The 26346-nt window shown below is 34.0% G+C and overlaps 1 protein-coding gene across 2 annotated transcripts in view; it reads left to right on the top strand.

Annotated features, from left to right (window-relative positions):
- Window positions 1-26346, top strand: part of LOC118187956 (glycerophosphocholine cholinephosphodiesterase ENPP6-like) — a 342688-nt gene that overhangs the window by 236543 nt on the left and 79799 nt on the right. Inside the window, exon 1 of one of the 2 annotated variants that reach the window (XM_035358263.2) lies at window positions 12725-12952. The exons of the other annotated variant lie outside the window; for it this stretch is intronic. The gene's annotated coding sequence lies outside the window, so the exon portion shown is untranslated. Of the gene's footprint in view, window positions 1-12724; window positions 12953-26346 lie in introns of those variants that run through there. 2 annotated transcript variants of the gene reach the window in all.

Here is a 26346-nt window from a genome sequence, read left to right as displayed (position 1 = left end):
GAAAAGCATTTGAACTAAACGTAAAATCAAATGAAATTCCCAAACTTGATGAATTTTTAGAATTTCTCGAAGAAAGAATTCGCATTCTTGAAGAAATAAACAAAGTTAGTTTTCCTAAGCAGAGCTATGCTACTAAAGTATCAAATCAATTAAGTCGCTCTAGAAATTCAAAACCCTTGGTAACTAAAACAAACCCTTTTCGAAAGTGTATTATGTGTAAAGAACCACACCCAATTTATCATTGTTCGAAATTTAAGAGTATTTCTGTTTCTGAGCGGTATGATTTTGTTAAAGAATATAAATTATGCATTAAATGCCTTTCTCCATCACACGCATTATCGCAGTGTAAGGCTAAATTTAGCTGTTATTTCTGTAAGAAAGACACACATCATTCGCTGTTACATAAAATTGACGAAAAACAAAATGAATCATCGAAAGAAAATGAATTAACCTTGAACCTTTCGTCAGTGAATGGGAAAGAGGACTGCCCTTCTCCCCCCCCCTACAACTTTGATGGCAGCTGCAAATAAATCTAAATTTGTGTTAATAAATACAGCAATTGTTTATCTTCGCGATGTTTACGATGAACGAATTCCTTTTAGAGCCGTGCTTGATTCAGCTTCGACTTGTAATTTTTGTACTGTAGGTGTTATGAACTCATTAGGAATAAAAAAAGAACGAGCATTTATTCCAGTTAGTGGAATAGGCAACACTACTTTGAATGTTAAATCGCAAATAAAGACGCGTTTATCGAACTTAGAAAAGGAAAATGAATGGGAAATAGAGTTATTAGTTGTTCCCAAAATAACTGACATGACACCATCGAAATCTATTGATATTTCGAAATTAAATATTCCGAAAGGAATAAAGTTAGCTGATGATGAATTTTTCAAGGCAAAAAAGGTAGATTTATTATTAGGTGCGGAATTATTTTTTGAATTTTTAAAAACAGATAAAATACGTTTAAAAGATAATGAATTACTTCTTCAAAACAGCTGCTTCGGCTTTTTAGTTTCTGGAAGCATTAGAATTCCAAATGTAAAAAATTATGGCTTAAATTATTGTTTTTTGTCAACAGAGATTAATTCGTTAAATAACTTAGTAAAGTCATTCTGGGAAGTTGAAGAAGTAAATGAAACTAAATCTACAGTTAATTCTGAATTAAATTATTGCAACGAACTTTTTAAAAACTCATTTTACCGGCATGCGGATGGAAGATATGTGGTTAAAATGCCGTTCAAGCCAGATATTGGTGAAAACATACAATTAGGGGATTCAAAGGAAATCGCTGAAAAAAGACTGAATCAGTTGTGGAAACGTTTGTCGAGTGATTCTGTAATGAAAGAACTTTATGTTTCATTTTTAAGGGAATATGAATCATTAAATCATATGGAGAGGATGGAAGACTATTCTGAAACTGAAGGAGGATATTTTCTTCCTCATCATGGCGTGCAGAAACCTGATAGTAAAACAACAAAGTTACGCGTTGTGTTCGACGCGAGTGCCAAAACTACTAACGATTGTTCATTGAACGACATATTACGTAAAGGTGGAATGATTCAAGAGGAACTTTTTTCCATCTATCAGTGGGGACATGTTTCTTCAGAAATGAACCCAGCCAACATCATTTCCAGAGGATCAGATGCTACAACTCTTGGATCTAACAAGCTGTGGTGGAAAGGTCCTGATTTTTTAAACAAGGACAATTTTCAAGATAAAAATGGACTTAGTGATGAGCTTTATTCTTCAGAACTGAAACCAGTTACGACTTCCTTGTTGACTTTAAAAACTGATTCATTCTTTGATGACTTCCTAAAAATAACTAATGATTTCTTAAACCAATACGAATTCTTAGTTTACTTTTCAGATTTATCTACAACTGTAGGAACACAAGTGAGAAACGAACAGGTAGTATTAGTATAGATGAAATGGAGCTGTCAAGGAATACACTCCTTAAATATGTCCAAGGTAGGTGTAATGACCTTGCGGATTAATAAGGCACCATGAGGAAAACGACACCAACATTTATTAAAAATTAACTTTCAAAGAATAATGAAAAAAAAATTAACATTTAAAGAATAAAGGCAAACTCGGAGCACTACCTCGCTCCTACAACATAATTAACCTACAACCTGCCTCCTCTGAGGCTAACATGCAACTCTCTTCCCTCTCACTTGCTGGGCTCTGCCAGGCAGCTGATTGGCTCACCGCTGCCAGATACATGACACCCCCCCGGTAAGATTGTGCTACGCCAAAGCGAAGCAGAATCTGAAAACTGAACCAGCAAATACAAACTTAAATTGTATACTCCACATACCAAATTAATTCAAAATATATGAACATGTATACATGATGTAATAACATACTTTGAAATAAATGCAATAAACATTCATCTCACAACAGATGAACAGATGACTTGATACAATACCGGAGTTCTGTAATAAAACATATATGCAATACTATTTCAAAACACACTATTATAATGCAATATTAAATGGAAACCAGTAATTTGATTTTCAAAACAGATGGAAAGTAGCTCTCGTACAATTCCGGAACAAAAGAAAGTAACTAATGCAAAGTTTTAAAACATATTAGTTCATACTTAGTTCACACCTATTTCATTCACCCACTAGTCTTGAAAGACCATCTGCATTTTTTAATTGTGCACCAGGGCAATGAGAAATATGAATATTATAGTGCTGAAGTGCCATTGCCCACCTCTGTAATTTGGCTGAATGCGGTGCTGACTTATACAAATATAATAATGGACTATGGTCTGTGATCAGCTCGATATTCGATCCAAACACCCAACACTCGAACTTTTTTAATGACCACACAACGGCATAAGCCTCGCGTTCAATAGTTGACCAGTTCTGCTGAGTTTTCGAAAGTTTTTGACTGGCAAAGCTGATAGGATGCAAACTGCCTTTGCTGTCTCGTTGTGACAAGCAAGCACCAACACCATATGAACTAGCATCACACTGTATGGTGTAAGGTTTTTCTGGTTCTGGAGTGTACAGTTTTGGTGCTTCACACAGTCGACGTTTCAGTTCTTTAAATGCTGATTCCTCAACATCAGTCCATGGAATTCTCTCAGGAATTTTCTTTTTTGTAAGCTCCGTCAATGGGCGGGCTATTTCTGCATAATTCTTTATGTAATCACGATAATAGTTGAATAAGCCTAATGCACTCTTTAGAGCAGTCTTTGTTTTAGGACTTTTTATAATTTCAATGGCATGTAATTTTTCAGGATCAGGTTGATGTCTTCCAGCTCCTATTATATGTCCTAAATACTTTATCTCCGAACGTGCAAAAACACATTTCTTCACATTCACAGTAAACCTGAGATCACTTAATGTAGTTAGCACAGCATCTAAATGTTTGAGATGCGAATTCCAATCTGGTGAAAAGATAGCAATATCATCAATATATGCTTTGCAAAAATCACTACGTTTTCTTAAGGCATCATTCATCACTCGCTGAAAAGTAGAAGCTGCATTTTTTAATCTAAAAGGCTTCACTTTCCAACGATACTGGGAACGATGTGTCTTGAATGATGTTAAATCACGACTTTCTTCTTCTAAAGGTATTTCCCAGTAACCTTTCAAGACATCTAAACAGGTGATAACATTCGCGTGTCCAATTTTATTGATTAGATCAGTCACATTCTCCATTGGAAAATCAACAGGCTTAGTTACTTGATTCAACAACCTGAAATCAATACATAAACGCATACTTCCGTCTTTCTTGGCAACACATACGACTGGGTATGCTATTTCAGCTTCACTTGGCTCAATAAGACCCAAGCTCTCCAATTCCTCGATCTGTTTATCTACTTCAGGTTTCAAAGATTCTGGGATCTTATAGATATATGGCTTTTTTCTTTCAGCTCCAGGTAACAACCGAATTCTATGTTCACCAACGCTGGCTATTTGGATCTCCCCAGAAAATAACGCGATGTGCTTGAGTAAAAGCTCGTGTAATTCCTTTTGTTTGCTATCCTCTAAATGATTAATATCCACCTCGATGTTCCTTCTAGTTACTGCGCAATCTCCTTTATTTGGAGTGGTATGAATTTCCCCAAACTCAGAATCATCTTCAAATATCACTCCCACAGTTTGTGCTCGAACATAAAATTTCCTTATTTTGTTCACATGAACATGCCTCACACTCCCATCGGGTAATTTAACTTTGTAAGAATGAGGATTTACTCTTTCAACAATTTCACCTGGATCTGTCCACCTAGCATATAGCTTGTTGCTAGAGTCTGGTATAAGTAAATATACTAGATCACCATTTTTAAATTCTTTCAAACTTTTGCGACGGTTAAAATAATATGCATAAGCTTCTTGTTTTTCCGCGGCAGATAAAGAAGCGAGCTCAGATGCTTTCTCTAAATTTATCTTTAATTCTTGTAGATAATCAACTGCTGAATTACTCAGATTAAGAGGTAATGGTATTTCACCGGACCATGATGATTTTAACACAGCTAAGGGACCTCTAGCTTCACGACCGTACATAAGCATAAATGGAGATACACCGGTAGTGCAATTTGGAACTTCACGATACGCAAAAAGTAAATAAGGTATGTGCTTGTCCCAATTAACAGGATCTGTGCGAATTACATGATGTAACATTTGTTTAAATACCCGATTCCATTTTTCCACTGAGCCGTTTGATGCTGGGTAACCAGGTGTCGAAAAACGAGGATGAGTTCCTAACCTATTTTCGAATTCTTGAGTTAATTGTGAGGTAAAATTAGTGCCTTGATCGCTACAAATTATTTCTGGAATACCGGTTCTCATAAAAATATCTAAAAGAGCCTCACAAGTAGCTTTAGCAGAAAGACTTTTTAAAGGTATGACTTCTGGCCATTTTGAATGATTATCTATCAAACACAAACAATATTTATGTTTCCTTCCTGAAGGAGGTGAAATTTCACCAATAATATCTATATTTACTGTATGAAAGGGATATGGCGCGCGAACAATAGGAGTAATCGGAATTTTATCCGATTGTCTTTCCGGACTTTTTAATTGACATCTTTCGCATGTTCTACAATAATTTTCTACATCTTTGGATATGTTCGGCCAATAAAATGAAAGCTTAATTCTTTCTTTAGTTTTCCTCATACCTAAATGATTTCCGATTATGGAATCATGAGCTAATTGAAGGACTTTATTTCGATAATTCTCGGGCAAAACTAACTGTTGTATGTTTTCCCCACAAATTTTTCTTTATGAAATAATAATTCGTCCTGTAAAAAGAAATTATTCTTTCCTACTTCTGCATCCTTAAAAGAATTTATTAACGTTTGGCAGTTTCTCTGATCGACCTTAAATTTATTCGATTCCGAATAACTGTTTAGTCTTTCATCATTCTGATTCGCAACTGAGCTATAAAAAAGATTTACATTTGACAGTTCAACGGCGCCAACTTCAAGTTGTTTTTGTTTATAAGTTTCCGGTTTCGTCTCGGGGTAGACCATTGATTCATTCTCGTCTTCAAATATGCGATCCCATACATGTGGTGTAATTAAACATTGAACATTTAGCTTATCTGTCAACGCGAAAAGAGCTTCTACACGCGAATATAGACAACTGTTTGGTTTTTTGTAATAAATGGGAATAGTTGCTAACGTTGCCTCTATGACGTCGCCAAATGCGGAACTTAAAATGATTTTACCCTTACTTTCTATTTTTAAATCAGGAATTAATGTAGTGTTCAAAATTGGTATTTCCGTACCTGAATCTTTTATAGCTTCTACTTGCTTCCCTGCAATGTAAATAGTAATCTTTTCCAAGGAATAAAAATTAAGTTTTCCGTCGGAACACTCGGGTTTTTGTAAATGTTTAGAATTTACATTTGTAACAACCGCATTGTCCTTCGACTTACTTGAAGTGTTAACTTTCGGTTTGACCGGGAAATTATCGTTCTGTTTATTGGACCTCTCAAATTTATTTCGCCTGTTCGGGCAATCCTTAGCCAAATGTAAATTGCTACTACACACATAACATTCTCGCGGTTTAAACGAATGTTTCTGTTCATTTACCACTAAATCTTTTCTTAGCGCTGGTGGAATATATTTAGAGTTTTTGTTGTATGAATCACGAAAACTAGCGCGTTTTTCACCTCTTATGTCATCAAAAGATTTACCTTTCGCGATGAAATAAGTGTCGCATTCCTTCGCTAGTTCTTCTGGACGTAGCCAACTTTCACCTTGTCGAACTGCAACATGACACGCTAAATCACTATCCAATGTTTGAAAAAGTTTGTCAGAAATTATTAAGTTAATTAAAGACTCAAAATCATTGACGTTTCTACTTTTACAATAATGGATCCAACATGATCTTAAACGAGAGGCGAACTGCAAATGAGTTTCTCCCGTCAACCTTTGAGCTTGGCGAAAATTTTCTAAACATATAATTGGCGATGGTTCATATTCCTTAAGAATTAAAGATTTAATTTTTTCATAATCTTTCAAATCATCATCTTTAATATATACTAGAATATTAGAAGATTTATCACCTATCAGTTTAAGTAAAAATTTCAGACTTAAACTCATTTGGTACGTTCTTATGCTTAAAAGCCCTTTCTATGGAATCAAAAAATAAGTTCCATGCTTCACCCTTTTTAGGTACAGAAATCGATAATGCCTGTACAGCTTTCAAAAGCTTATCTAATGAAAGTGTATTTTCTACGTTATTACTAGATTCGTTGCTACTTTCAATTTGCATTAAACGCAATTTCACAATTTCTTCTGACTTTTTCCCTTTCTTCAACCGTAGTATTAAGAAATTCAATAACAAAATCTTTATCTTTCAAATATTCTTTAGAACTTAAAAGCTTATCTTTTAATTCTACAACTTTTAAACTAGAATCGGCTTCTTCACCTAGTTCCTTCAACACCGAAATCAAATCACTTTTAACTACTCCTTTAAACATATTTAGAAGAAATTTTCCTTAAAGTTACAACAAAAATTTCTCACCTTTTCTCCAAAATTCAGTCGTCTTCGTTGGCTCTGGTTCTCGAAAGAGAGCGTGCTGTAATGACCTTGCGGATTAATAAGGCACCATGAGGAAAACGACACCAACATTTATTAAAAATTAACTTTCAAAGAATAATGAAAAAAAAATTAACATTTAAAGAATAAAGGCAAACTCGGAGCACTACCTCGCTCCTACAACATAATTAACCTACAACCTGCCTCCTCTGAGGCTAACATGCAACTCTCTTCTCTCTCACTTGCTGGGCTCTGCCAGGCAGCTGATTGGCTCACCGCTGCCAGATACATGACAGTAGGTATTTTGCAGAAGAAATTTCTTTGTTGCAGAAAGGTCTACAGATAACATCAAGGAGTAAGTTAAAATATTTTGATCCCTTCTTAGATGAAAAAGGTCTGTTAAGGGTAGGTGGTAGGATAAAGAATTCTAATTTAAGTTATAGTCAAAGACATATCATTATTTTGCCTGCCAAGAATAAGTTAACTGAACTTATATTTATTTATTTTCATGAAAAGGATTTTCATAATGGTCCACAATCACTATTAAATTCTATTAGACACATTTATTGGCCCATTAATGGCAGGAATATAGCTAGAAAGATAGTCCAAAGCTGCATAATTTGCTTTAAGGCAAAACCAATAATTTCTCAACAACTAATGGGAGAATTACCTAAAGAGAGAATTAATATTAACTTTACATTTAATTGTTGTGCTATTGATTACTGCGGCCCATTTTTGATAAAGTACAAAGGGCAACGCAAGGGTAACTATCATAAGATATATGTTTGTATTTTTGTTTGTATGGTGACAAAAGCAATTCATCTAGAGATTGTCAATGACTTAACCACAGAAGCATTCATGGCTTGTCTGAAGAGGTTCTTTGCCCGACGAGGTAAACCAAAAAAAATATTTAGTGACAATGCAAAAAACTTTTTTAGTGCAAATACAGAAATAAAAAAATTAATGAGTATTTTTCTAAAGCAGAATTGAACTTTAGCTAATTTTCTAGCCGAGGAAGGTATACAATGGAAGTTTATACCCCCAAGAGCACCAAATTTTAATGGTCTATCTGAAGCAGGAGTAAAATCCTTTAAATTTCATTTTAAACGAACAGTAGGAAATTCAGTATTAACCTACGAAGAATTTTTGACAGTAACAGTTCAAGTAGAGGGAATCTTAAATTCTCGCCCTCTTACACCGTTAACTTCTAATATTGATGATTTAAATGTTTTGACCCCTGGTCATTTCCTTATAGGTCGACCGATCAATTCAATAATTGAACCCAATTTAACAGAAGTAGATAATAACAGACTTAGTTTATGGCAAAAAACTACAAAAATGGTACAAAATATATGGAAGAACTGGACTAATAATTACTTGAGCACTTTGTTTCAAAGAAATAAATGGATGATTGCTAAACAAAATATTAAAATAGGGGATATGGTAGTGATTAAGGAAGAAAATCTTCCTACCTGTAAATGGTTGTTAGGGAGAATTGTAGATGTGTTTTATGGGAAGGACAACCTTGTGCGAGTTGTCTCTGTCAAAACCAAAAATGGTATTTATAAACGAGCAGTTACTAAAATTGCTGTACTGCCAATTGAGAAATAATGTACGAATTTTTATGTTTATTTGAAGGTTTGAATTGTAATCCATCATATTTGTTCTTTTTACAGTGTAATTACTTGTATTATAATTTGTGCATTAATTTACACTGTATCATTTTGTATTGTATGAACATTTATTATTTTTTTGAATTTTACTTATTGTATTGAAATTAATATTTCAACGCCGGGCGGGATGTTCGGTGTCTGAAAGAGTATTGCTTGGCAGCATTGTTTTACGCCAAGCAGAGTTTGGCTTTAGTGTAACCCTAAAGTTATTTCGTTTTTGCTGTATTAGTATGAATGATTTCTGACTTGATGTAAGAGCATATGGTTGCTCGCTCTTTAGCTAAGTTACATAGGTAACTATAAGCACATGCGTGTGCTAGTATTCAATAATGTTGTTTTTGTTAAAATAAAATTGTTATTGTTAATATTACAGTCCACTTACTGAAGTTAAGTATCATTAAATAAGTTCGAGCTATCTTCGGCAAGAACACAGTGCATTAAAAACACCTTCTCGTCTTAGGAAATTATAAGAATTATGTTATTATTCCTTTCTTTCCATTCATGAGTTATACAACTGTAGATAAATTCAACTTCTAGGTCATTTCCACTTTCGTGAATAAAATTCACACACTTTTATGCTTAAGGACCCCATTCCGGATATGAACTCGAATGAGGTATATACAGGATTTCTTGACAATGGTGTTTAATTTACATTGATCAAACTAAGGAACCCTTAAAATTTCACCGTAAGGAATATGAGGCATGTGTTAGGAAAAAGGAAACGCTTATATACTCTGTTGCCAACACTGTTGGTAAGAAAATAACATTTTCCAATTTCCTGCAACCAAAATTATTAGAAAAACATCTTCCGTTGGCGAATTAGATTTTGTAGAGGTACTTCACATTCATAAAAATCATAAACTTCTAGATCACGATCACAATTCTAATCTGTTTTTATCTTCAGCTTTTAAGAAAATTATTTCATATTTGTTTTCATTTTTGCATCAGTGGATGGCGCCAATAGCTTCTTCATTTGCAGGAGTGCAAATGAAGAAGAAGGTTCTGTGTTTAAACCTTCGAAAATAGTCCTCCAGACTTATGAATATTATGATAATTCTTGTTGCTTTAACTCCTCCAATAATCTTATCTCATTATTGCATTAACTTATTTCTGCTTTCTGATGGAAGCAGATGAAACAATAGCTGTATGGGAAAGGTTTCTGACATATTCAGAAACATGGTAGTTGAATTAAATAAATCCTACAGAACAGCGTGGTTCCATGGTTATCTGAAAGACATCGGTACATTCAGATACCCCATTTAATGCCCTAGATTCTTCCTTCAGGAGTTATTAAACTATTGTATTCTATATAAATAAGAACGACAATAATATTCTCAGGTTTTTTTGACTACAGTACTACGGTAGGCAATAAGAAAATGGAAAAACTGAAAAATTTTATAAATATCCTGTTTAGTGGTTACTATGGATACCTTAAAATGCCATAAAATACAGGGATATGCTTAAAAGTACATTTATCTTTGCTTGAAATACAATAATATTCCAAACAAATAAATATCAGTAAACAGCGTCATTTCCCAATAGAAATGCATTTCCAGCGTGTGTTTTTCTTCTACTTGTGAAGTTTATGATCACGTGGGATTTTCTCAACTTTTAAAACATGTTTTATGTTATCAGCTTACTTCTGGTAGATTCTTTTTAAACTTTCTATTTCATTTCCCTATTTTTTTTTTTTTTTTTTTTTTTTTTTTTTTTTTTAAGTTTTTTTAGTTTTTTTTCTTCTAAGCAGTTTCATTTGCGTTTTAAACATTTGTAGCGTTTAGAGTTTCAGTATTCCTAGATTTATTCTGGTTAATTACACCTTTGTTTTGCAAAATGTTCTTTAAAGAGGAATATTCCCATAATTCAAAGTTTTAAGTATGTAAGGTCTTAAAATACGTATACCGTGCAGGCAAATATAGTTTCATTAAAGAGTATCTACAAGAAAAAAAAAGACAGATAAAGAGAAAGGGGAAAAAGAAAAAGGAAAATGTTAGCTATAACATCATAACAAAGAAATAATTGCTATGCAATATAAATGAGTTTCGAAGTGGTATACCTAAAAATCCTGCATATGGGCGATTGCTTTCTCACAAGCGTGCAGATTATTTATTGGAAGACATGGAAATGTGGACCGGTAGGGTTGCTGACTGCTTCGTTTGGTGCTATTTTAAGAATAAAATTACACCTATGATATTTCAAAAACCGACGATTCCAAATCTGTCACGGATATATTCGATACAATTTCAACTGAGTCGAGCACCCAATATATTTTCGAATGTATTACTTACCGCCTCCAAGCAGCACACCTTGATCTCCCATTAAAATTGCAGAATCATCAGTTTGAAATCATGCAAAAGTGCTTTGTCATATGAGCTTTTGAAATCTCTTAATTTTAGTTCCATCTGTTGTGGATTTCAGTTTTCTAATTATAATCTACTACATTTTTAGTTATATCCATCTATATACGATATAAGTGATTCTGCACTAACATGTACACTGCGAGGAAAAAAAAAAAAAAAAAAAGAAGAGGAGACAGTTCTTTACCTTTCGTTCTACTGGGGGGTCGATTGACGAAATTCAAATTGCGTTTCTCGAAAGTGCAATTTAGGATATGTACTAGATTTATATTGTTAATGTACTAGATTATATGTACTAGATTTATATTGTATATAGTGCAATTTAGGATATGTACTAGATTACATTGTTCTGACATAGGTATTTTGACACAAAATCGGAATTTTTCTGAATTAACGTACCAATTTCTTTTCCATATTTCGATTCTACTACTCAACTTATGCCAAAGGAATCTATGAAATTTAGGAAATTTATGTGAATTTAATTTTAAAATTCCAAATAAAATTCACCCATTTTTTATGATTTATTTTTAAAATTTGCATTTTAAATAATTTTTATAAATTTTTAGAAAAATATTTTTAATAATAACTTATAAAAGTTTCACCATGAGCTTAAAGAATATGTATTTCTAACTATACCTGAAAAAATTAGAGTTTTTTTATTCAAAATTTCCTAAGATATACGTCAATTTATATATTAGCGCGTTTTGAAATTTGGCATATTTGTTATAAGCGATAATAACGCCAAATGTGCTTTGCGCACTTTGTTAAAATTATTTGAAATTATGAATGAAGACTTTTATTCCGTTCGTATACAATGAAAAAAAGGAAAGGAAAATAAGTTACTATAAATTAAGATTTTAGGTTAGGTTAGGTTATTTAATTACGGCAAAGCCTCGAGGGCTATCTGTCTAAGGAGAGAGACGCCTTCGGGGAGGATGTTCTAAGGGAAACTGGCTCGTATATACGTTACACATGGGGAAAACCACGAAAACACCCATGCAGCCAGCCCGTTCGCATGGGTTCGGACCGAACTACCAGTGTTCAGCGACTTTACCGCTCGGCCGCTGGTGGGCCCTATAAATTACGAAGTTCGCCAAGTGAAGCATAGCGCGCAAAGAGATAAAAACTCGCCAAATCGTTTAAAAGTACTCGCTCAGATTTGCGTCACAAATGAAGAAAAATATGAAAGCTTTGCGAAATCAGTCTGTTGAACCAGACGAGTTCGACATAATCGTAACTGATTGATATTAAATAATAGTAATCAACTTCTTCGGAAGTAGTTAGTAATGACAATATTTAGTCAAATTAAGTCTCTAAGTACGATCCATGACTATAAATTATTCAAGACTATTGTCGATTTCTACTATGATTAATGGAAGTTTCGCTGATTTATTCAACTACACGGTGATGTTGCGATATATGATAAGTACTAAATTTTCCAAACAAGTGTTTAAAACGAAGCTCTGAAACGAAAACGATCTAATACAAAATGTACATTAGTTTAGTTTACCAAAGAAAAAGATTAAACGTTAATTACTCAGCATTATTCGTGCCTTAGTTCTGGAATGAGTTCATCTCTCCTCCGCGAGACGACATTACAATTACATTGAGTTGTTATACATGCGCATGTGTCTGGAAAGGATGTCTGGATCATAATATCTCCTTCCCTGCCACGTAAGCGATCCGGAAAATGAGTAGATAGTGAGCGAAATTAAATCTCTCACCTCACTTGTTGCAGGAGCCCGACCGGGAATCCCATTTCAGAGATGTTTAGTGATTAACTATCCTGCCTCTTGTTAATTGTTTCAGAACTCTCACGCAGTTTTCATAGATAAAGCGGTTACAGTTATATACTTCATTCAGGCATTTTGTTTCTGGCTACTTTGAAATCGTCTTCATGAAGGAAGTTTGATCGTGTGTGAGTATCAATGTTTCTTTCTCATTTCGTTTATATTCAGTGTTAGGATATTTTGTTTAAAACTTACTAAATACAGCGAATAAAATAAATATACCTTAGTTGCTACTTTCGTACGGATCTCAATAAATTTTTGATTAAATTCACTTTATTTTCCGTATATCGTTTAAAGGTGGAAGACTGCGAATATTTAAATCATACCCGAAACCCAAATTTTGAGCAGGGAAGTTTAATGAAGTGCTTATAATGAAGTCACTGAAGAACTGCTCACACTGTTATGAGGTTTTGGAAGCTGGTAGATGGTGATATAAATCACGAGGAGCCTAGGTTTGCTGATTTGTATGTCCTTTTGTTCGCATATAAATTAACAAAATATTCCATCCCACTTACTTTTGTATAATGTGCAATACTGTTTGTCTCTCTAGCTCCCCCCCCTTTATAGGTATGTTTCTCTTACAATTTGATCTTTAATCTCTTTCAAGCTTTAAGGCAACCTTTTGCAATTCTAGCACTATTTTAACAGGCAAAGTAAGAAAAAATAGTAGTATTAAAATTACTGAAAACGTTTACCTCAGTCTCAAACATAATGATAAGCTTGGCAGTTAGACCACCTTCACAACTGTCTTTAGACCGAACTGTAGATATTTCTAGACTCGAGCAGAAACTTTTGGAAACAATGAGAATTATTATAAACTTATCTGTGAACTTCAAAATTGCAACGACATGGAATATAACAAGCCTCTTAAAGCTCACTTTTAGGACTCCACATTTGTTTACATCTGAAACTTAGCAGAATAGTGAATTAAATCAGTTTTTGCAACTTTAGTGTCTTCTTGCCAAGTGGTATTAAAAGTAAACATTCCGTTTTGTGTACTGAAAAATGCGTCTTCTTGGCCGCTGGCCAAATTGCTTGTTTTTGTGTAGAAACTCTAATATTTGAACTTTTCCCCAAAACCTCCTTCAGCTGTATCTGAATAATATATGATTATATTAATTTATTCAATGTCCTGTGTTTTCTTGTTGTTTGTTTTTGTTTTGTTTTAAATTATGTTTAATATTTTATAATTAATCCAGGACTCTTTAATGTATTCCACAATTGTAATGCATTTGTTCATCTTTACATCTATACTTGAGTCTATACTATATCCTCAATATATCTGTATGCCTAACATATACCATAATAGTGAAAAGTGTTCCCCTTAGTATCAGCAGTCCCCACCATGCGCCTTCTTTCCATGTTCTGATCCTTCTTTCGGTGTTCCTCGATTAGCGTGGCTAATTCCCAGAGGACACATCATTAAGCTCTAAACATAATCAATTCCCGGAGGACACAGTACTAAGCTCTTTATTTATATTTATTGATGTATTTATTTTTAATTCCATCGACGGGATACAACAGGCTGAAAAGCACCTAACCTAGTAGGCCAGCTGTTCTGTCGATGGCAAAAAGAAAGTGTATGGTTATTTTTTAATTTTGATGACCAGAAATTCAATCTGTTGATAACCAAATTAAATTTTTTAATATACTTAAATTTTCATAGAAATTTTAGAAGTTATATTCGCATAAATTACATATTTCCCGGAAAAAAGCGTCTGTCCAGAAGCTGGCTAAGGGAACGAAAGATAGACAATACTTCTGGACTTCTAAGCCAAGTAATTTATTGAAGTAACTTGCTTAGATGTAGCTAATTGTAAACGCGGTTTTTTCCTTTAGAATGCCACTCAGGGAGCCATCCAACCTCAGAGACAATATCTGTTCTGTGAATTGCCATAATGAACTCATCCGATTCATATGGAAATAAACGTGGATGAATATCTACCCCCAAGTCCCAAGAAAGGTATTCAATATCCAGCATCAGAGTGCAAAAAATAGACACCTCTAATATATTACGATAAAAGTGGTTACAGCATGAAAATACAATACATAAAATTTAAATTCCTATATTGAATACTCAAGATCTGATTCCTTTTAAATACTTGAAATGCACACGAAAATCGAATACATATTAATATGTATTCAAAGAGTAATGTATCAAGTCAGACGTTTTCTATTTTTCCTTCTCAAACAAAGGCATTCCAAAGAAATTTCAAAGAATTTCTATGTCACCGCTGTGGACCAAAGAATCTTAATATGTCTTTTTACGTCACGCAGACGGTTCGGAGATTCGCAATCCACTCAACAAATTCCATTTCTCGATTTTCCTGGGTCTACCTTTTTATCCTCCGACTTTATTCTTTTGACATTCTATATATATGATTACGTTTCTGGCTCTTCAACCATAGCTGACCATTTCTTTAACATTCTTATTTATAAAATATTTCATCGCTACGTCGTAGATGAATAAATTACCACTCAAATAATCTAACAAAGTCACATTGTGTTATCTTAACGTAAATTAAACAAACCCAGTCTTAAGGCGTTGTACTCTGATACTATAAAAACAAAAAACAATTAGTTTTTTTAACTATTTTAATAAACATATATTACATATGTATACTTTTTACGGTAGTTAATGTATTTGCGTTTAAGATCGATCATCGCAATCGTCTTTACTTAATAACAGCAAATAATATTAGTTTGTCACCTTTCGTTCCCTTTAAGTACGAAGCTATTACGAGATGAAAAATTTCCTAATGCTGTTATGTTTTTGTGAAAAACTTATATGGTACAGATTTCAGTCACACTATATATTAGCGCATTAAAATAAACTTATAAAAAACCTTAAGTTACGTAGCGCATTTGGAAAGAACGCTCTGGCCATTACAGAAAACGGAAACAGTCTTAATAGCAATAATAATTAATAACTATTAGCCAAACGTACAACTCGTATACATGTCTGAACAGGTAATAATCACGCGTCACCAGATGAAACGCGGTAAAAATTCGAGCGCCGTTTCACGGCGAAGAGGATAAAAATTGGCCCCGGCGTGAACGTGTTAAAAGGAACACTAGATCAACTGCATTTAAATTAAAGCAAATGCGATTTAGTAAAACCTTCGATGTTCACTTTAGAATCACGGCTTCGAATGTCTACAGAATGAGAAAACTTCTAATTCCGAAAATTCATTCGCATCATAAGTACATTCATATCCCAAATTATGCCCCGTTTTTTCGAAAACATTCTTCTGCATACCTGCATTGAATATAACCTACCCTATTTGCAGAATATTGACTCTATCCAGCATTCCTTCCACACGTCGCTTGTCATTTCAGTATACCATTGTTTGAAAGGCTGGGAAAAATCTTCTAACGATTGACTTCAAGAAAAAAGACATCGCGCGTGCTATCTTTTGGATTTCTTCCTAAAGAAAAGGGTGCGCATTATACGCCAAATATATATATTAATTCAAAAATAAAATTCAAAATGGTAGTTGCGCGTTATACGCCGGTGCGCATTATACGCCGGTACTTTAATTTGCGTTTTTACTTAATTTTAAAACATATCCCATTGTAAAAATGGAAAGAAATATTAAGTTCGTTTTAATATACTCAGGAATAAACCTGCTCAAATTAATTTATAGATGATAAGAATTGCGAATACCATTAGAAAACGACATTTCTTTGTAAAGAGGAATTTCGAAAATTTCAGCTTCAAATACGAAGGAACATTCCGTTGTTTAATAAGATTGCATTCTCCCAATTTTAAAAGTGAAAATTTGGTAAATGTAATTCATTTATTCCGCTTTCTTTTAATGGATTGCATTAAGTAGTCTTAGTTAGAAACAATTAATGAATATTACGAGTTGGGGAAAATAGACACATTAATGTCTCATCAATTTTTTAAAATATTTCTATTGTATATTTTGGTGTCTAGCCAACACTGCGAACGATTTTATAAGGTATCTAGATTTCGGGCTTTGGGCGTAATTTATGTAAAATACTCTGAAGCACTTCTTGCATTATTGTTTGTCTAAACAATAAACAAAGGAATAAACAAGTGACGAAACAGACAAAAATATCATCCAATGAATGATTTGCTTCTTTTTTAACTGTACTGTCAAAATAGCTGCTATTAATTAATTCCTATTTTCTAACGAGACTTGCTCTTAAAATCAACTTCCTATTCTTACTTGTTTTCCTATTTTCTTCTGAGTCACTCTTTGAATAAAAACATGTGGATGTTTAATCATAGTGAGATCTTATTTGATAAGTACAGAAGCCAATTATCCACCGGTAATCTTTCAATCACACATTTAATTTTTATTCTGCTAAAATTAACCAAACATTTTAATCGGTATGTTAAATTTCTTCAAATGCATCTTTGCAAATCTTCAAATGCATCTTATCAAAACCTGTCACACTTTAAAAGGTTTACATATATCAAATATCGCTTTATCTTTTGCTTTTTAAGATCTTGCTATAACGTAGGCGGCACGCACTCTGCATTAAATTTAAAAACATTGAGCCATGCAAATATTGAAGAACACTAGCTCCCAATAAATACAGTTTTTTATGAATTCCAGTTAATAATTTACCGTATTTAAACAGTTCACTTGATTCATTTTTTTATTTTACCTAATTTCAAGCTGTTCTAGAAGGAGCTTAACATCATCAGTAATATTAAAAGAAAAATGTAATGTAATGGACAATTATTGATTAAGATTTTAAAACAATCAACACTGACGTAACGTCGGTATGTATTTGCATTATGTCAACTTATATATCAAGATTGCAATGTTTCTGCATATTAATTGACTTAATAATGGCCTTCAGTGTCACAGTTAATAAATGAATGTTTGACAAAAAAATCCGTTACCTTAAATCTTTCAAGTTATTAACAGATTTGGATGAATGAACAAGCTTAATAAAATTAAAGCTCTCTAATAAGGAAGAATGCTTTCATGTACGAGTATAACTTCTGTAATGGAAACTGACTTTTAAGAACGGAAAATCATAAACCGTCCATGCAAACATCACTTGTGTGTGTATGTGTATGTTATTATGGCAAAGCCTCGAGGACCGAGGGCTATCTGCCTAAGAGGAGGGATGCCTTCGTGGAGGACTTTCTAAGGGAAACTGGCTCGTACTCACGTTACACATGGGGAAAACCACGAAAATGACCATGCAGCCAGCCCGTTCGCGGGATTCGAACCTCGGACCGAACTACCAGTGTTCAGCGACTTTACCGCTCGGCCGCTGGTGGGCCCGCAAACATCACTTAAAACGCAAAAATGTGCATTTAATTACCATACTTGCAGATAATCAGTGCTTTTAGCGAATCAGATAGCATTAAAAATATAGTACATTAGAGAGAATTCAATGACTTTGTAATACACGCAGTTTTCCTTACAAAATTTAACAGAATATACTAAAGTAATCTTTTTGAACCTAAAGTTAATTAGCGCTCCAAATAATCAAATTAATTACAAATAAAACTGCAACTGCCTTACAGTACAGTTATGTTTGTTGTGGCAATTGAAGCATACTAATAATACGAAAGTTTAGATAGTAAAATTTAAAACTTACATTCTCTAAAGCCAATTTATTCTCCAATCATGTACTTTTAACGCGATAGTGCAATAAACATACTCTGCTATTTTTGAAGAAAATAAAAGTATAAAAAAATTGTATCTAGTCTTGACTGCGAATGAGACCCTAGGGACTCCAATATTGTTTCTCAAATCTAAAGATACTTTGTTAACCCTTCTGCATTCTACGAACTAAGCACTGTTGCCTTATTTCAGTTCTTCTAGATCTGTCTTCATGTTTCCAAGAATCTCGAATGATCTGGAACCCTGCCAACTTCGAAATACTAAATGAACCACTCATTAATAACATGGAAGAGAAAGACACTACAGAGCCCACAGATCGCGCGAGCGACAAAATCTATTTCTTAATTTTGTTGTGTTAGAACCCTCTTCGTGTATTATTTACCATAAATCATGAATTATCAGCTTTCCATTTTGTGGTATGGGTTTAAATTAAGTTTCAGAATGAACGTTTGTGCAAAATGAATCTTTCATTTTTGTACCCTGGGTTTAAGACATAGTTCTGGTACACTGAACACCAGAATTTTTTTTTCTTTCAGAAGTAAAATTAATTTAAATACCAAAATATTTAATACATACACACACACACACACACACATATATATATATATATATATATATGTAATATTTTGGCAGTCGGGCACAAAGTGAAGCATAAGAGAAGCTTACATAAATGAACACATAAGTGAAGTTTGGCAATATAGTAATGATGACACAGAAGGATTTAAATTTATTGCTCCATATCTTTATTCAGTTCAAAAGGAATATCATCATTCTTTACTAAATAAGATTAAATTCACTGCGTCATAGTATTCTCTAACAAAGGGAATCAGATAAGAGGAGCAGTATAGATCCTAACAGCAGTAGAAGTATAAAGCGGTCTCTCACGCAAAATGGCGTGACTTCTATATTTATAGGAGCGGTTACGTAATAGGCTCGAATGTTCTCGAAAGTACTGGTCTAGGGAAAAGATCCTGAAATTGCGGAAAGTTAATTAGAGGTTCCTAGTAATATATATATATAAATAATATACAGTAGCAAACGTCACGAAATGGGGAGGGGAGAACATGCCAAAAAATTTTAAATTATTTACATCCTTCGCTGTATCGTCATCAGAGGGTTGGTGCAAATAAATAAATAAATAAATAAAATAGCCTGGTTTTGAACAGAGAAGTATACAAATATAAATTTACAACTTAAAAATAATCTTAGTAAAATTATAAACTACAGAACAACCTAAGTAATCTGTGTTAGTTTTAGTCCAACTTCTACAGGCCTAAGTAAACAGTACAAAAATTGTAGCATCAAAATTGTTTCATATTGCGCAACAATTAAATAAATTATTTAAATACAAGCATTATTTAAATCCATTTGAAGTAAACCCTAAACCGTTTTCCTTTTGTTGAATAGAAAATGAATTAATACTTTCCTTGAAATGAAATCCGGATAATTTTTGGGATTTATTTTCCAGAGAACTGAAATTTTCTCGCACTCAAACTGGCGGTTTTTGATAACCTGGGGGTTTAAACCAGGCAATTTGATGTTCTTTTCCATATTATTCATTTTTATTTATGGGATATAAATTTTATAATTATTTTTATTGTGTTTTATCAGTTTTAAATTAATAGTTTACCTCAAAAGATTTTCGACTTTGCTACTATACTGGAGTATATAAAAATATTTTATTATTTCAAAACATTTGTTTCTCTTGTATTACGATATTAAGAACTTACGCCTCTATTTGTTATTTTTGCATTATATTATACATTTTTACTTTATATTTTTTAGATAACAGTTTCATTTTTCTTTTATTTGTGCGTATGTTGCATTACTTCAGTTTCGCATGCTTTTGGATTCGGTCCACTAAAATTAAAAATATTTAATTAGATTCCTAAACTCTTTTGCTTGTTTATGAATTATTTAAACCCGACCTGTTATTTTTTAAAATTTGTAAATTTGTATTTAGTTTTTTTTTTTTTTTTTTTTTTTTTTTTTTTTCGAGTTTTGGTTTTGGAAGCGATTTTTTTTCAAAATTTTCTATCATTTCGCGATCCTTTTGAATTTATCTATTTTTATGTTACAATATTTTCTTTGCTTATTTCGGCTTGTAGCCACAGGACTAGCTGAGTGCACACAGGGCCAATGACAGCTTGATAAATTTTATTTTATCAAAAGAAACACTTCAAAGTTCTGGAAGTTTTCCCCAAAATACTCGTACAGCTCTCCACTGTATTACAGAGTACAACCAGTAGTTACATTTCAAACTACAAGGACCGTATAACACAACACAATGCAAAGCGCATCTAAAGAGCGAAGCTAACATGGATATCTCAATACTCCCAATCCAGCTCTGAACTAGCAACTGAGAGTAGATGCTGTTTCTCACCCTATATAGTTTTCACCCGGCCGCCGAGAAGTCTAGTAAATTCCATTTATCGAAATTATTGGAAGGCTTACATCTAAAAGTTACACCTAAAGGCCGGATACGGTTGCAGTTGCACATACTGATCAACTGCATTAATTCTATTACAATACTCATTAGAATTATACAGGGAATGAACCAAAATTTTGCCAAATGAAAGTCAAGCTATCAGGACTTGTGTTCCTCTTTACTTGATTTGGAAACATGAATTCTCCTGACTCGGAACAGGGAGCTTACTCAAGCTATGTTCAATAAATTCTGAAGTAGACAATACACACAGGAAGGGTATACGAAACCCTTTATTTTTCTATCTTTACAGAGATTTCCGGACTTCGGAATACACAGACCAACCACTTGTGGTCTGAACGTAAGAATATAAAAATATTAACTAGAACTCTAACTAAACTAACTTTGGATTAATATACAAGTGCCTACTTTAAGATTGGCCGCTGCTAAAACTACGATACGTTTGAAATTATCAAGAGGATTAAACCTCTGGCCTTGAACGCAACCAGCAACCGAGTAAAACTACTATGGCAAGCGGCTTGCTTCTAATAACTCCTCTCTCTTGCTTGGCAAAAAGCCACAACTTAGGTACTTGGCGTTAGCAAGACAAATTTGCATAAATAAGTTAAAGCTTTTAATTCTGGCCGGAAGTAGAAAATAAGAAGTGATAGTAAAGATTTAAAATAAAATAAAAAATAAACGTTAGTAAAACTTAGGATCCTTACATACTTCCCGCCAGAGTTAATTAGTTTGAAACTGAGGTCTAAAACGACCTTGTTGAAAACTTTTAGCTCTAGAATCTAACGCGAGACCAATCTTTTACAAACATTTCTCACTAGAAATTAGAAATTAAAAAAAGTCGTTTTTACATTATCAACTCCATGGAAAGATTTTTCATCTGTACTGCATCTATAAACAGGAGTTTCTTAGTTGAAATCTGGTTCCTTCCAGACATCTAGAAGGAAAACTAGTTTAATGAAATGTTACACAATTAAAGGGCAAGTAACATGAATACTTATATTTCTCTTTTAACATTCTTATTTCATTCATGACGTTATTTAATTATCTCCCCGTGCTCTCTGACATGTGTTGTAAAGGAAAACACCAAACACGAGCGTGTCAATGTATAAGTGTTCAACACTACCGCCTGCAATCAAAACACTAACGTGTTAAAATTCAACATAATAAGACCTCAGAACACACCTTATATTCATCTCTAAACCCTGAGGTATTATTCTGAAAAGTGGCTAACTCCTAAGTGTAGCGTCAGAGAGCCTAACTACATTCATTCAACCTTTAACACATATTTACAATAATTTGCTCTTTTTACAGTCACACGAATAAGTTAAAAAAAAATTTTGGCATTACTCTAATATTTTCACTTTTAACATATCATAGTATTTCTTAACTTTTAAGATAACAATTCACATTGTATATAAGGACATATTAACATTCCGTTAATTTTACGCAATTTAAAACATACATTAGTAATACATTGTTAACTTCTATTCTTTTCCAAGCAAGTTCCAATTCTTCTACATCGAAATACTACATTTCCAAAGTCTTTCAGACTAAAACTTCTTTCTTGCCAGAATCTTTTAAATAAAATTTTATACAATAATTTTTTAGAATTTTCTTAAGGTACCTTTCTCAAAGATTATCAATGCTTTTACAATATTCAAGTATTTACACATTCCTATTATACATTAATTTTAGTTTTACTCGCGAGCAATTGAAAAACAATACCAAAATAGGTAACAACTCATTTCTCGCCTTTTTGGCGATAAAGGTAGGCCTCACATGAGGTAAAACTTCTTGAATTCTGCTACTTGCAGTAAGAATGAAAAATTAACTTAAGGTTTCAAAGTAACATAAAGTTTACTTATCTTTGTGATATTCAGACATCCTTTTTCCTGCTCAGGCTTGGAAAGTGGCGAAGACTACAGTCTGGTTGATCTTCCGTCTTGTACGGGTTCGTCCTTCGGTTCCTTCCTCCATGAGCTTTCTTTTCCTTCCAGTTCGGTCACCCTTGAAGACCTTCTTTTAGCCTCTGCCTGTGGTCTCGGCAGTTTGATGGCAGCTGGTCTTCGCGGAATCGGGACAACTCTCTCTCGTTCCTGCTTGGATCTCGTTGCTGGCTGTTCAATTTTTTCTTGCTTGTTTGCATCTGCAGCTGGTCTTCCTTCATCAATTCGTCGACATTTGCTGCGTAGACTCCTATCCGATGGGTAGATCTTCCGTTTTGAAGCCGGGTTATAGTTGCTGTCATTTCTCCTGGCTCTCTTTACATTACTCGTACTTCTCCCTTCTTCATTCTGGGGTGGTCGTGCCCTCTCTTTTCTGGTCGGTGGAACGGCTTCTTTTTCTTGTTACCTTCAGTTTTCCAACGGGGGAACTTTCTTTTCAATTGATCCTGTCTACTCATGGCTTGCCCTTGTGATTGTCGTTGTTCCACCTCTGGAGCTTGCGCCTTCCGTGCCGGATCCTGCAAAAGATCTTGAAATATTGGCATTTTATTACGATTATAAAATGGTTTTATCTGGTCAATGTTTGAGGTGCAGGTTTCACCATTCCTGGCTTTTAACACCACTACAGCATGAGTTATTTTTTCTATGACATATGGTCCTTCAAATCGTGGATAAAATTTGGCAGTTTTATCTTCTGGTGCTGAAGAAAGTGAATGCTTAATTTTGAACAATTCATCCCTACTTTATAAGTTACTCCCCGTCGTTCCATATCATAATAAAGCTTCTGTTTTCTTTGTGCTACTTCAGTGCTCTTTTTTGCTTCTTTAATTAATTTTTCTATATCGCCCATTTTAAATTCTGGGGCTCTTTGTTGAAAATAAAATAATTTATCTAACCGCGTCATAATCTTTCTGCCTAAAAATAACTCAGCAGGAGTTTTGCCCGTCGTATCATGTTTTGCGGTCCTAAGGGCGAAAGCTAATTCATTGCCATAGTTATCCCAGCTTTTATGAAAATTTTTAACATAACTACGGATAATTTTCACTATATTTCTATTGACCCGTTTCGCTACATTTGATTGCGGCCGATACGGGACCATTTTAAATGAATGCCCAGTTTTTGGCACATGTCTTCAAATATATTACTTACAAATTGAGGACCATTATCCGATATAACTTTTAGGGGCGCCCCGTATTTTAAAATATATTTATTTAAAATAGAATCAGTAACTAATTTCGCGGAGGCTCGTTTTAAGGGAACAATTTCGGTCCACTTACTAAAATGATCAACCATCACAAGGAGATACCGACTTTTATTTAACTGACTTTTTGGGAAAGGGCCCAATAAATCGATGCCAATTATTTCATTTGAAAATTCGGATTTAATGCTATTTAGAAACCCGCCCGGGCGGAAATTAATATAATTAACTGCTTGACATGTTGGGCAGGACTGGACATACGCCCCTGTTAACTTTCGCAGCTCAAGAAAATAAACTGCTTCGCGTACGCGTTGGATGGTTTTTCGAATACCAGCATGAGAAGCTAAACGAGAGTCGTGTAACTCCTGCAGTATATTTAATCTAAGACTAGCTGGGATAACAGGTCGAAATTCGTTGTTGGAATTCGTAGTTTTTATATAAAATAATAGACCATCTATTAGTTCGTAATGAGCCGCCCTATTTCTTATCGCCACAATATCTTGGTGGCTAAAATTTTCAGGATCTTTTAAGTAATCAAAAATATTTTTAAATTCAGGATCCTTACCCAATTCGGTTATTACAGTTTCTCGGGAATGTATCATACATGCTGTGAGCATTGCCACCTTTACAGTATTACCTTCTTCATCTATTTTTATTCTGGATAGGGCATCTGCTACGATATTTTCCTTTCCGGGGGTGTGCTAAATTACCAGATTATATTCTTGTAACTTGAGTGCCCATCTTATTAACCTTGGGGATAAGTTTTTCCCTGAGTACAATCTAGTTACCACCGCATGATCAGAATACACTGTTATTGGCGCCCTTCCAAAATAGACTCGGAACGTTTGCACTGCTAACAGAACTTCAAGTGCCTCTCTCTCAGTCGCGGAATAATTTCTTTGTGTTTGATTTAAAGTTCTACTAAAAAATGCCACGGGCTGCTGATTTTGCGAAAGTACCGCTCCTACCGCATAATCCGAAGCATCCGCTGAAATTTCTAAATTCTCATCGTTTTCAGGAAATTTCAAAACGGGCTTGCGTTAATGCTTGCTTTAATTTTTCGAAAGCACTATTGGCTTCGGCCGTCTACGAGAATCTTGTCTTTTTCCTTTTTAATTTTGAACAAAGTCCTAGAAAAGAACAGAGCTTCTTCGCCGTATTTGGCGGCGGATACTTTTGCACAGCGATTATTTTTGATTCTTCCGTCTCGATTCCTTTCTGAGATATTTTGTAACCTAAGTATTTTAATTCAGGGGCTGCAAATTTGCACTTTTCGACATTAACTTTTAGACCGGCCTCATTTAATAATAAAAACACCTGTCTTAAATCCGGTACATGTTGGTCCAGATTATCACTAGTAATAATGATATCGTCTAAATAGATAAATGTGGTCTTTCCTACAACAGGCCTTAGCACAATGTCCATACATCGCTGAAATGTTGCCGGTGCCCCCGAAAGGCCAAACGGCATACGCAGGAATACATAAGTGCCAGACTTGGTCATAAAAGCAGTCTTACGCACATCTTCCGGTCTAACTCCTATTTGAAAATAACGAGTCGTTAAGTCTAAGGTAGTCATGTATTTGGTAGAAGTTATGTTCCTTAATTTCTTCGATAATAGGTAACGGATATACAGGATATTTAGTCATGGAGTTTTAATTTACGATAGTCAATCGCAAAACGCCACTTTTTTGAATGTGTTACCGGATAGTCATTATTTTTCTTACATAACACAACCGGGCTAGCATAACTACTTGAGATGGGCGTTATGATCTTTTTACGTAACATATCTCTAATGTACCACTCTATAATTTTTTCTTTATTCTTATCACATCGGTATGGTTTGTGGCGAACTGGCAGTGACTCTCCGGTGTTGATACTATGGTTAGTAACTTGAGTAAATCCTGGAATATCACTAAATAACGAAGCAAATTCACTTACCACTTGTCGAATTTTTTGTTGCTCTTCCTTAGGCAGGTGGTCGAGGTTTAACGTTGGTGGTTCTGTTTTTTCTTCTGGAACTGGTTTCATCGTCAGCTTAAGGGACGCTTCGTTAAAATCCAGCGTTGCTGCTGCCTCTGAAAGAAAATCTATCCCTAAAGTGACATGTGCTTGTAAATTTTTTATGATAAAAAACGTGATCTTTACTTGCTCGTCCTTGATACGAATATATAATGGTATTTTACCTATGCATTTGCATCTTTCTCCCTGCGCAGCTAACACTGTCGTATTATCCGAATTATATATGCGGTATCTACGGAAGTACTTCCTAAAAAAATCTTCTGCTACACAGGAACACTGCGCGCCTGTATCCA

The sequence above is a fragment of the Stegodyphus dumicola genome, chromosome 4 (assembly GCF_044657685.1).
Source record: "Stegodyphus dumicola isolate Sdum_Otavi_A_Nest chromosome 4, ASM4465768v1".
Lineage (NCBI taxonomy): Eukaryota > Metazoa > Arthropoda > Arachnida > Araneae > Eresidae > Stegodyphus > Stegodyphus dumicola.
The sequence above is the reverse complement of the archived record's forward strand: the minus strand, read 5'-3'. Positions and strand labels throughout refer to the sequence as shown.